This window comes from Ranitomeya imitator, chromosome 9 (assembly GCF_032444005.1).
Source record: "Ranitomeya imitator isolate aRanImi1 chromosome 9, aRanImi1.pri, whole genome shotgun sequence".
Lineage (NCBI taxonomy): Eukaryota > Metazoa > Chordata > Amphibia > Anura > Dendrobatidae > Ranitomeya > Ranitomeya imitator.
In genome coordinates this window covers 146,324,867-146,337,125 of record NC_091290.1, presented here as the reverse complement: position 1 = coordinate 146,337,125, position 12,259 = coordinate 146,324,867, and the positions used below count along the sequence as shown (strand labels likewise).

The 12,259-nt window shown below is 41.3% G+C and overlaps 1 long non-coding RNA gene across 4 annotated transcripts in view; it reads left to right on the top strand.

Moving 5' to 3' along the window:
• LOC138649176 (uncharacterized) overlaps positions 1-6,845 on the top strand; it is a 148,428-nt gene extending 141,583 nt beyond the window's left edge. For 2 of the 4 annotated variants that reach the window (XR_011315257.1, XR_011315255.1), the window contains exons 4-5: positions 3,673-3,738; positions 5,832-6,845. This is a non-coding gene — a long non-coding RNA (uncharacterized lncRNA). Of the gene's footprint in view, positions 1-3,672; positions 3,739-5,828 lie in introns of all 4 variants that reach the window. The other 2 variants (XR_011315258.1, XR_011315256.1) reach the window with 1 other exon arrangement.
• The last annotated feature ends 5,414 nt before the right edge of the window (positions 6,846-12,259 follow it).

Below are 12,259 nucleotides of genomic sequence, written 5' to 3'. Positions count from 1 at the left end.
GTACAAGAATATAACTACTATAATACTGCTCCTATGTACAAGAATATAACTACTATAATACTGCCTCCTATGTACAAGAATATAACTACTATAATACCGCCCCTATGTACGGGAATATAACTACTATAATACTGCCCCCTATGTACAAGAATATAACTACTATAATACTGCTCCTATGTACAAGAATATAACTACTATAATACTGCTCCTATGTACAAGAATATAACTACTATAATACTGCCCCCTATGTACAAGAATATAACTACTATAATACTGCTCCTATGTACAAGAATATAACTACTATAATACTGCCTCCTATGTACAAGAATATAACTACTATAATACCGCCCCTATGTACGGGAATATAACTACTATAATACTGCCCCCTATGTACAAGAATATAACTACTATAATACTGCTCCTATGTACAAGAATATAACTACTATAATACTGCCTCATATGTACAAGAATATAACTACTATAATACCGCCCCTATGTACGGGAATATAACTACTATAATACTGTTCCTATGTACAAGAATATAACTACTATAATACTGCTCCTATGTACAAGAATATAACTACTATAATACTGCCTCCTATGTACAAGAATATAACTACTATAATACCGCCCCTATGTACGGGAATCTAACTACTATAATACTGCCCCCTATGTACAAGAATATAACTACTATAATACTGCTCCTATGTACAAGAATATAACTACTATAATACTGCTCCTATGTACAAGAATATAACTACTATAATACTGCCCCCTATGTACAAGAATATAACTACTATAATACTGCCTCCTATGTACAAGAATATTACTACTATAATACCGCCCCTATGTACGGGAATATAACTACTATAATACTGCCCCTATGTACAAGAATATAACTACTATAATACTGTTCCTATGTACAAGAATATAACTACTATAATACCGCCCCTATGTACGGGAATATAACTACTATAATACTGTTCCTATGTACAAGAATATAACTACTATAATACTGTTCCTATGTACAAGAATATAACTACTATAATACTGCTCCTATGTACAAGAATATAACTACTATAATACTGCCCCTATGTACAAGAATATAACTACTATAATACTGCCCCCTATGTACGGGAGTATAACTTCTATATTGATGCTTGTGCTGCAGGCTTTATATATTCTTGTTACTCCCGTTGTTTTCCTTTCTGTGATTTGTCTATTAATGAGATTTATGTTACGATCACAGGCCCTTTCCCTCGGTCGGTGACAGATTGTTGTTGTTGCTAATGACAATCTTCTGGTTATGAATTCCTTTTTTTTTCCCCCTTTTCCTTTGCTATAAGGAGAGGAATAAACCTGCCATATGTTGCGTTCTTGTTTATGGTAATTTCCGCAGCGTTGTGTCTCCGGAGAGCAGGGGGAAGGGAAATAAGGTGCTTGGTAAAATCAGCGTTCTCGCTCCTAATAAATTTCATTGGCGCCAGATGGCTCTTTGATTATGTTTTAAATAAGTGGAAATATGGCTGATGGATTAATCAAATTGACTCCGGGAAATATCTTGGTGGCGGTTGAACGATACACAAGCAATTACGGCACGCGGAAAAACGGCGATTTTTTTTACTCATTGAGTGCCTAGGTCTACATTGCATTCCATCATACCAGGTTGTGCAGGTCCATATAGTACCGCTAGAGGGGGCTGAGACCCTCAGAGGTAGCGGCCCCCCGACCATTCTCCCCCTCGGTGACATCACCATCATATATGATGACCTCATATTTTGTAAAACTTCATCCCCGTTCCCATTTATTTTCTCCCCCTTATCAAGATCTCTGCTTCCTATCAGCGAATAGGAACATTCTTTCTGCTATTTGATACAATGTATCCAGTGCGGACAATGCTCTGCGAGCTCAGCCAATCAGCAGCGCCGGTGTCTGATGGTTTGTGACACTGATACATTGTATCTCTCTGGAGATCAAATCTTCATTTAACAGAGCAGAAAATTGTTACAAATTCTCAGAAGTCTTATTTATTTATTTATGTATTTGTTTATTTATTTGGTTTTTTTTAAATAAATAGAAAATGAGGAAAAAAATGACTTAAAAGGAAGAAATAAAATTAAACTGAGATGAAATATATATATATATATATATATATATATATATATATATATATATATATATTTTATTGGTTTGAAAATGAAGAAAAGCCGCCTGGTATCTCCATAAATAATACCGCTCAGACCTCATTAGGTTCCTGATATAAATGTAATGGTGTTAAAGATCAAACTTCCAGCTGCAGTAATTGGTATCAATCAGCAGAAATGGCTGTGATGTGAAGGGATGGATGGATGAGGGGTCTCTGCGGGCGATGTTCTGCCTGCACCACATGGGACCCCTGACATCTGCCACCAGTCGCTGCCACCAGATCCTGCCACGTTGCCTCATTAGTTTAGCAGCATGAGCTACGTTAGCAAAACTCGTTTGTGTATACATGACGGATTATCTTCCCATTAGATTGTGACGCTGGAGTGTATCCGGGCCTGTGCGGCCATGATTGCTGTATATCATATATTGATAGATGAGACATATTGAGTTGTAGCTCAGGTTGCTGATCTGCTATTACTCCATGCTTTACACTGCAGCTCTGCTTTTCTTATTTTGGGTGCTGCGTATAATCAGCAACCCATCAGAACCATCTAGGAACCTCTAGTTAAGCTGGAGGGGTCCAGGGTCAAATGCTGCCGAGAATTGCTCCTGATTGAGAGATGGAAAGCTGCAAGGGCAAAAATACTAGGGGGGGCATGGCTGCAGCATTACACTCAGTAGTAAGATGTGGTGACATCACTGTGAGCGTTAACCCTGTACTGTGACATCCCTGTACTGTGACATCACTGTGTATTATCTCTGTACTGTGACATCACTGTGTGTATTATCCCTGTACTGTGACATCACTGTGTATTATCTCTGTACTGTGACATCACTGTGTGTATTATCCATGCACTGTGACATCACTGTGTTTATTATCCCTGCACTGTGACATCACTGTGTGTATTATCTCTGTACTGTGACATCACTGTGTGTATTATCCCTGCACTGTGACATCACTGTGTGTATTATCCCTGCACTGTGATATCACTGTGTGTATTATCCCTGCACTGTGACATCACTGTGTGTTTTATCCCTGCAGTTACATCACTGTGTGTATTATCCCTGTACTGTGACATCACTGCGTGCATTATCCCTGTACTGTGACATCACTGTGTGTATTATCCCTGCACTGTGCCATCACTGTGTATTATCCCTGCACTGTGACATCACTGTGTGTATTATCCCTGTACTGTGACATCACTGTGTGTATTATCCCTGCACTGTGACATCACTGTGTGTATTATCCCTGTACTGTTACATCATTGTGTGCATTATCCCTGTACTGTGACATCACTGTGTGTATTATCCCTGCACTGTGGCATCACTGTGTGTATTATCCCTGCACTGTGACATCACTGTGTGTATTATCCCTGCACTGTGACATCACTGTGTGTATTATCCCTGCACTGTGACATCACTGTGTGTATTATCCCTGTAGACATCACTGTGTGTATTATCCCTGTACTGTGACATCACTGTGTGTATTATCCCTGTAGACATCACTGTGTGTATTATTTCCTACAGAGGAAGAACAACAAGCGCTGCGCACTTTGGAGGAACTTGCCACCGAACATTATACTCCAGAGGGAGGTAAGGTACCATCATCGATTTGTCCCAAATCTATGAAATCCCCCCCTGTCTTCCAGCCCGAATATTGATTTGGTTGTACAAATTGTTACTAAGGAATTTCTTGAGATTCCACATTACATCCATCATGATAATCTTACTAGGGAGGAACAGGGGCATCTGCACATCCTTCAGAATTTATCACCGGACAAGGGGGTAATGTTGTGGTGTGACCTGAGGTCCTCTAAGAGAAGGAGGCCTTTCACCAATTGAATAATAAGACCTGTTAGAAGGAACTTACCTTTAACCCTTTGTCCACCTATACCACACAATTACAGGCCATCATTAATGGAGCCAGGGAGGTGGGGACTATTACTAAGGAATTATCTGCTGCTCTTACGGTCTTTGAACCTACGATCCCCACCTTTTACCTGCTACCTAAAATTCATAAGGACGCGCAGGTGCCCCCTGGTCGTCCTATCATTTCAGGAAGGAGGAACTATCTTGAAAATGTCAATTGGTGGATAGACTCCAAACTGCAATCTCTGGTAGAAGGATTGCCATCATTTCTCAAAGATACGGGTGATTTGTTGAGGCGGGTTGATGGGCTACACCTGGACAGTGACACTATGCTGATGACAGCGGACATTTAGACATGAAGATGGTCTTCAGGCAGCGGCATTCTTCCTGGGTACATCAAATTTACCCAAAGACTTCAGGGACTTGGTACTTGTGTTATTGAGTTTTTAAGGGGCCCTTTTTCCTACAGCCCCAGGGAACAGCTATGGGGGCCTCTTTTGCCCCTGCATATGCTAACCTGTTCTTGGGGCTGTGGAAAAGGTACCTCTTCCTGCCGGATCAGCTGTCGTCAATGGACCATGTCATCTCCTGGACGAGGTACATTGATGACATTCTGCTGATCTGGCAGGGTTCTAAAGAATGTCTTCAGGAGTTCATGTTATTTTTAAATACCAACGACTGCAATATTTACGTCACATATAAACATGATCGTGAGACTATTGAATTCCTGGATGTGACATTAAAGCGGGATGATCGAGGTGAGATACAAACGGATATCTTCCACAAGCCCACTTTTACTAACATGCTCCTGCACGCCTCCTCCTTCCATCCTGGCCATATGATTCAATCCATCCCCGCCGGTCAATTTCTACGTCTCCGCAGACTTTGTTCGACTGATGATGATTTTATGAGACGAGCTGAGGATTTAAAAAGACGGCTAGTGGAACGCGGGTATAGTAATCGCAAGATTAAAAAAGCATACAACAGGGCAAGGCACTCATCAAGACATGTGCCTCTATATGGGACCAGGGTAAGGAAAGATCAAGATATTATCCGATTTGTGACTAAATTTCACTCTCATTTTCCACGCATGAGGAAGGCACTGGATAGATCTTGGCATATCTTAATGGCCGATCCTATTATCTCTAGATTTCTACCTGAGAGGGCTGCCGTCACAGCAAGGCGATCGAAACGCCTACGTGACCACTTGGTGCGTAGTCACTATACGTGTGAACCTATGGTTACATTTCTTGACTCAATGTCGGGGAAACATGGATGCGCCCCACGTGGCCGCTGTGTTGCATGTCCTAATATTGACCACTGCAATGCATTTGCCGATTCCAGTGGGTCTCTGCAATTTGAAATTAGGAAGCGGATTTCATGCACGAGTAAAAATGTGATCTACTATGCCGTGTGTCCATGCAATAAAATATACGTAGGATTGACGACACGGCAATTAAAGGTGCGAATTAGAGAGCATGTACTTGGAATCATTGCCGCAGCGACCCATGAGGACGCTGAAAACTCTTCCTCACCATTTTAAAACTTATCATAACTGTGACGGTAGCCTTGTTGGGGTGCGGGGTATCGACATGCTTGACATCGGAGGTGGAGGAATCTCCAAGAGACTTGCCTAATTGGAGTCCAGATGGATTTGGACCATTGACACGGTCCGTCCATCTGGACTCAGTGAGAACATCAGTTTTGCTCCATTTTTGTGATCGATGGCCCGATTTGTACACTTGAAATGTTGCCCCATATGTCTGTTGCAGTGTTTTTTTGTGTTTTTATGCTTATATTTTGTTTTATATTAGCAGATTTGATCCCGATGTCAAGATAACTAACTCCATATGATGAATCCTAATTACCAGATGTCCGGATACGTCCAGCAACTAGAGTGATGAGCAATTAATGTGGGAAGCCAATTTATATGTTATATGCCTCGTTAGATCTATATTATGGACTGATATGATCTGCTCACGTATTACTAGTTAAGACTGATTCCATTTATTCTACTGCTTGGTCTATTATGTATCTGTATTGGATGTATTGTTAATGTTTTTCTATGATTTGGGAGATCCTAGGACATGCACAGTTTGTGATATGGGGATGTGGTCATGCCTCTGTGGCGGCGCCCCCTGTGTGCACGCTCGTGTCTGCCCTGTCTCTGCTTTCCCTGGCAGCTCTCGGCGTCTTTCCGTGCTGGGTGGTGTCCGCTTTCAGGACCTGCCATCGTGTGATGCCGATGCCGCCTGGCGTCGCGGTTGACATGGAGACGCGTGCGTCACTTCCAGTCGGGGCCGCCGCTTCCGGACGTGCAGCACCGCTCCCCGAACAGAAGTGGTGGCCGCAATATAATATAAATAAGATGCACGCTATCATTTGTGCAGGCGCCCTGACGAAAGCAGGTCCAAAACGCGGGTTGAGGCGGACGCGCATCGTTCTGGACTGTGCCCTATATTGCTGATAATATCCGCTGTTCTATTGAATTTATTGTATATTGCCTTATGATACCTTATGAATGTGGTACATTGAATATGGAAGAGTAGCAAGACATAACGGTGGTATATACCACTGGTGGCATAGTGGCAGATAGACATGGCTTAGGTTTACCCATGTTATAGTATGGTGAATATACACTGAGTTATTGTATGATCAAGTAAGGGTTTACAACATAATACATGGTTCCATTGCCATATGTCCAGGAACCTTGCGCCTCCAGTTCCACAGCACATATGTTATGGGTGATATTTTTTGTACATCTCTGTTTTCCCCTCACCAGTTGTTTATTGTATTTTAATAATAAAGTTTTGTAATTTTTCTAAATTTAATATGACCCATGTATCATCTTTTGTGCACGGTGTTTGTGTGTATATATATATATATGGGGCAGCCATGATCCATACATATGGGGGGCCAGGATGGATATATGGGGGGAGGGAGGATGGATTTATGGGGGGAGGCCAGGACAATGGACCAGGATGGATATATGGGGGTCTAGGAGAGATGTATGGAGGGAGGGGGGCAGGACAAGGGACATATGGGGACCAGTACGGATAGCTGGGAGGCAGGATGGATATCTGTGGGTCAGGCTGCACAAGGGACATAAGGGCCCACGGACATAGGGGTCCAGGCTGGGGCATATTATAAAATAAAGGGGGCCAAGGTGGGTGAGATTATTAAATAAAGGGGGCCAGGATGAGGGACTTAATTACTGTTTGGGGGCCAGAATGAGGAACATGCTATATTAGTTTATGGTGACAAGTGGGGAGCATAATTTCTTTAGGGTCCAATAAGGGACATTATAACTACTGTAATATAATTTACATTTTAGGAAACCGTTTTCCATGGAGGGAGCAAAAGGGGGTCCTGTTACTGTGCAAGGCGGCATTACGTCGCTTTTTTTCTTCATCTGACGTAGTGTAGAAGTCAGGGACATAGTGGGGAAAGTGCTCTGGAAGCGATCAGCTATTGAGGTCTGTGTGTTATTTTTTGCATAGATGAGTCCTGGCTGGAAGAAGTTATGTCGGTCTGTGCTGGCTGAAGAAAAGCGAAGAAGAAGGACTTCAACTAGAGACGTCAGCGGTGAGTCAGTGTATTACATGTACATGCACATTATACACTTTTACACTTTATACTGTGTACAGAGTTCCTGTGTATAATGTCACTGGTGATCACTGTATTACCTGTACACTGACACTATATACAGAGCTCAAGAGTATAATGTCACCAGTGATCACTGTATTACCTGTACACTGACACTATATACAGATCTCCTGTGTATAATGTCACCAGTGATCGCTGTATTGCTTGTACACTATATACAGAGCTCCTATATATGATGTCACTGGTGATCACTGTATTGCCTGTACACTATACACTATATACAAAGCTCCAGTGTAAAATGTCACTGGTGATCACTGTGTTACTTGTACACTGACACTATATACAGAGCTCCTATGTATAATGTCACCAGTGACCACTGTGTTACTTGTACACTATATACAGAACTCCTATATATAATGGCACTTGTGATCACTGTATTGCCTGTACACTATATACAAAGCTCCTGTGTATAATGTCACTGGTGATCACTGTATTACCTGTATACTGACACTATATACAGAGCTCGTGTATAATGTCACTGGTGACCACTGTATTACCTGTACACTATACACTATATACAGAGCTACTGTGTATAATGTCACTGGTGATCACTGTATTACCTGTATACTATACTTCAGTCACTATGTGATGGTAATATGTGGTCTGGTCACAGTATGGTGGTATTTATCCCCTATATGTCATATTATTAGGTCACTATGTGGTGGTAATTTGTGGTCTGGTCACGGTATGGCGGTATTATCCCCTGTATGTTGTATTATTCGGTCACTATGTGGTGGAATATGTAGTCTAGTTATGGTGTGGCTGTATTTTTCCAAAGACATACTGATAGGGATTCTAGATTGTGAGCCCCATCGGGGACAGTGATGATAATGTGTGCAAAACTGTAAAGCGCTGCGGAATATGTTAGCGCTATATAAAAATAAAGATTATTATTATTATTATTGTATGTGGTATTATTTGGTAAAAAAAAAGGGAAGAAGCCAGCACTGCTTATGGTCAGAACGCAATAACTGAAGTGCAATTGCACATAAATTCTAACTGTATGTATTTTTTTTTTTTTTTATACATTCAGGAAGCCATAATGGCACAACGTAAATAAAATACGAAGATTAGGACTGCCCCATTATGAGATTGCCGTGAAGTGGCGGGGTAGCTCAAAGAATTGATCAATTGTTTGCTAAATGTCTCATATTTGAAATACAGTTAGAATTTATGTGCAATTGCACTTCAGTTATTGCGTTCTGACCATAAGCAGTGCTGGCTTCTTCCCCTTTTTTTTTGCTTGGTATTATTTGGTGCCTATATGCTGGTAATATGTAGTATTATTCAGTCACCATGTGATCTGTTCATGGTGTGGTGGTATTTCTTCCCTATATGTGGTGATATTGGTCTTGGTATAGGGGATTGTGTTGTATATGGCAGTCATCTGTTCTCTCTGATATTAATTAGGAGGGGATTCTTTATTTTTATTAGAGATTAGATACTTGGATCACAGTGTCGGAGATGCACTTACAGGATTTAGGGATAAGTGTCCTGTCATGGATAAAACTTCCCCATTCTTCCGATTGGTGCAGTTTCTAATGGTCGGACCCTTTCTGATCACCTATCCTATGGAGCCCATGGATCAGTAATAACTTGTTTAGATCCTTTAATGTAAAATACTGTAATTGTACATCCCAGTTATGGGGGCGCACAGTAGATGTGCAGGAGCCGCCTGTGTTTCACAGTCGATGCTCCACTATAATGGGGATAATGACTGCCAGATATTTGCATATAGCTGTAGGGTGGGCCCCTAGAGTGCATTCCCCTGGTGGGCCCCAGACACCCTAGTCCGACCCTGGGCTACAGGATGGCCAAGAGCAAAAGGACTCGGGTCCTGCCAGTGCTGCTGCTGCCGTTCCTTCATCCTCATCAGGTGAGGAGTTTGATTTTGACAAGTATTTGCACGACATGGAGCAGACAAAGCGTCGCCGCAGGGAAAAGATTCCACTCCCATAGAAAACAGATTGACCATATTTCAGCAACATTTTTCACTTGCTCTCAAAGTAGAAGAGTTCAATCAAAACTGACTGTGCTTGAGGTAATTCCTTTACACCCTGAAATTATTAGAGATGTCGCCCATGTGGTCACTGCTTTACCACCAATCCAAGTTACATAGTAACATAGTAACATAGTTAGTAAGGCCGAAAAAAGACATTTGTCCATCCAGTTCAGCCTATATTCCATCATAATAAATACCCAGATCTACGTCCTTCTACAGAACCTAATAATTGTATGATACAATATTGTTCTGCTCCAGGAAGACATCCAGGCCTCTCTTGAACCCCTCGACTGAGTTCGCCATCACCACCTCCTCAGGCAAGCAATTCCAGATTCTCACTGCCCTAACAGTAAAGAATCCTCTTCTGTGTTGGTGGAAAAACCTTCTCTCCTCCAGACGCAAAGAATGCCCCCTTGTGCCCGTCACCTTCCTTGGTATAAACAGATCCTCAGCGAGATATTTGTATTGTCCCCTTATATACTTATACATGGTTATTAGATCGCCCCTCAGTCGTCTTTTTTCTAGACTAAATAATCCTAATTTCGCTAATCTATCTGGGTATTGTAGTTCTCCCATCCCCTTTATTAATTTTGTTGCCCTCCTTTGTACTCTCTCTAGTTCCATTATATCCTTCCTGAGCACCGGTGCCCAAAACTGGACACAGTACTCCATGTGCGGTCTAACTAGGGATTTGTACAGAGGCAGTATAATGCTCTCATCATGTGTATCCAGACCTCTTTTAATGCACCCCATGATCCTGTTTGCCTTGGCAGCTGCTGCCTGGCACTGGCTGCTCCAGGTAAGTTTATCATTAACTAGGATCCCCAAGTCCTTCTCCCTGTCAGATTTACCCAGTGGTTTCCCATTCAGTGTGTAATGGTGATATTGATTCCCTCTTCCCATGTGTATAACCTTACATTTATCATTGTTAAACCTCATCTGCCACCTTTCAGCCCAAGTTTCCAACTTATCCAGATCCATCTGTAGCAGAATACTATCTTCTCTTGTATTAACTGCTTTACATAGTTTTGTATCATCTGCAAATATCGATATTTTACTGTGTAAACCTTCTACCAGATCATTAATGAATATGTTGAAGAGAACAGGTCCCAATACTGACCCCTGCGGTACCCCACTGGTCACAGCGACCCAGTTAGAGACTATACCATTTATAACCACCCTCTGCTTTCTATCACTAAGCCAGTTACTAACCCATTTACACACATTTTCCCCCAGACCAAGCATTCTCATTTTGTGTACCAACCTCTTGTGCGGCACGGTATCAAACGCTTTGGAAAAATCGAGATATACCACGTCCAATGACTCACCGTGGTCCAGCCTATAGCTTATCTCTTTATAAAAACTGATTAGATTGGTTTGACAGGAGCGATTTCTCATAAACCCATGCTGATATGGAGTTAAACAGTTATTCTCATTGAGATAATCCAGAATAACATCCCTCAGAAACCCTTCAAATATTTTACCAACAATAGAGGTTAGACTTACTGGCCTATAATTTCCAGGTTCACTTTTAGAGCCCTTTTTGAATATTGGCACCACATTTGCTATGCGCCAGTCCTGCGGAACAGACCCTGTCGCTATAGAGTCACTAAAAATAAGAAATAATGGTTTCTCTATTACATTACTTAGTTCTCTTAGTACTCGTGGGTGTATGCCATCCGGACCCGGAGATTTATCTATTTTAATCTTATTTAGCCGGTTTCGCACCTCTTCTTGGGTTAGATTGGTGACCCTTAATATAGGGTTTTCATTGTTTCTTGGGATTTCACCTAGCATTTCATTTTCCACCGTGAATTCCGTGGAGAAGAAGGTGTTTAATATGTTAGCTTTTTCCTCGTCATCTACAACCATTCTTTCCTCACTATTTTTTAAGAGGCCTACATTTTCAGTTTTTATTCTTTTACTATTGATATAGTTGAAGAACAGTTTGGGATTAGTTTTACTTTCCTTAGCAATGTGCTTCTCTGTTTCCTTTTTGGCAGCTTTAATTAGTTTTTTAGATAAAGTATTTTTCTCCCTATAGTTTTTTAGAGCTTCAATGGTGCCATCCTGCTTTAGTAGTGCAAATGCTTTCTTTTTACTGTTAATTGCTTGTCTTACTTCTTTGTTTAGCCACATTGGGTTTTTCCTATTTCTAGTCCTTTTATTCCCACAAGGTATAAACCGCTTACACTGCCTATTTAGGATGTTCTTAAACATTTCCCATTTATTATCTGTATTCTTATTTCTGAGGATATTGTCCCAGTCTACCAGATTAAGGGCATCTCTAAGCTGGTCAAACTTTGCCTTCCTAAAGTTCAATGTTTTTGTGACTCCCTGACAAGTCCCCCTAGTGAAAGACAGGTGAAACTGTACAATATTGTGGTCGCTATTTCCTAAATGCCCGACCACCTGCAGATTTGTTATTCTGTCAGGTCTATTAGATAGTATTAGGTCTAAAAGTGCTGCTCCTCTGGTTGGATTCTGCACCAATTGTGAAAGATAATTTTTCTTGGTTATTAGCAGAAACCTGTTGCCTTTATGGGTTTCACAGGTTTCTGTTTCCCAGTTAATATC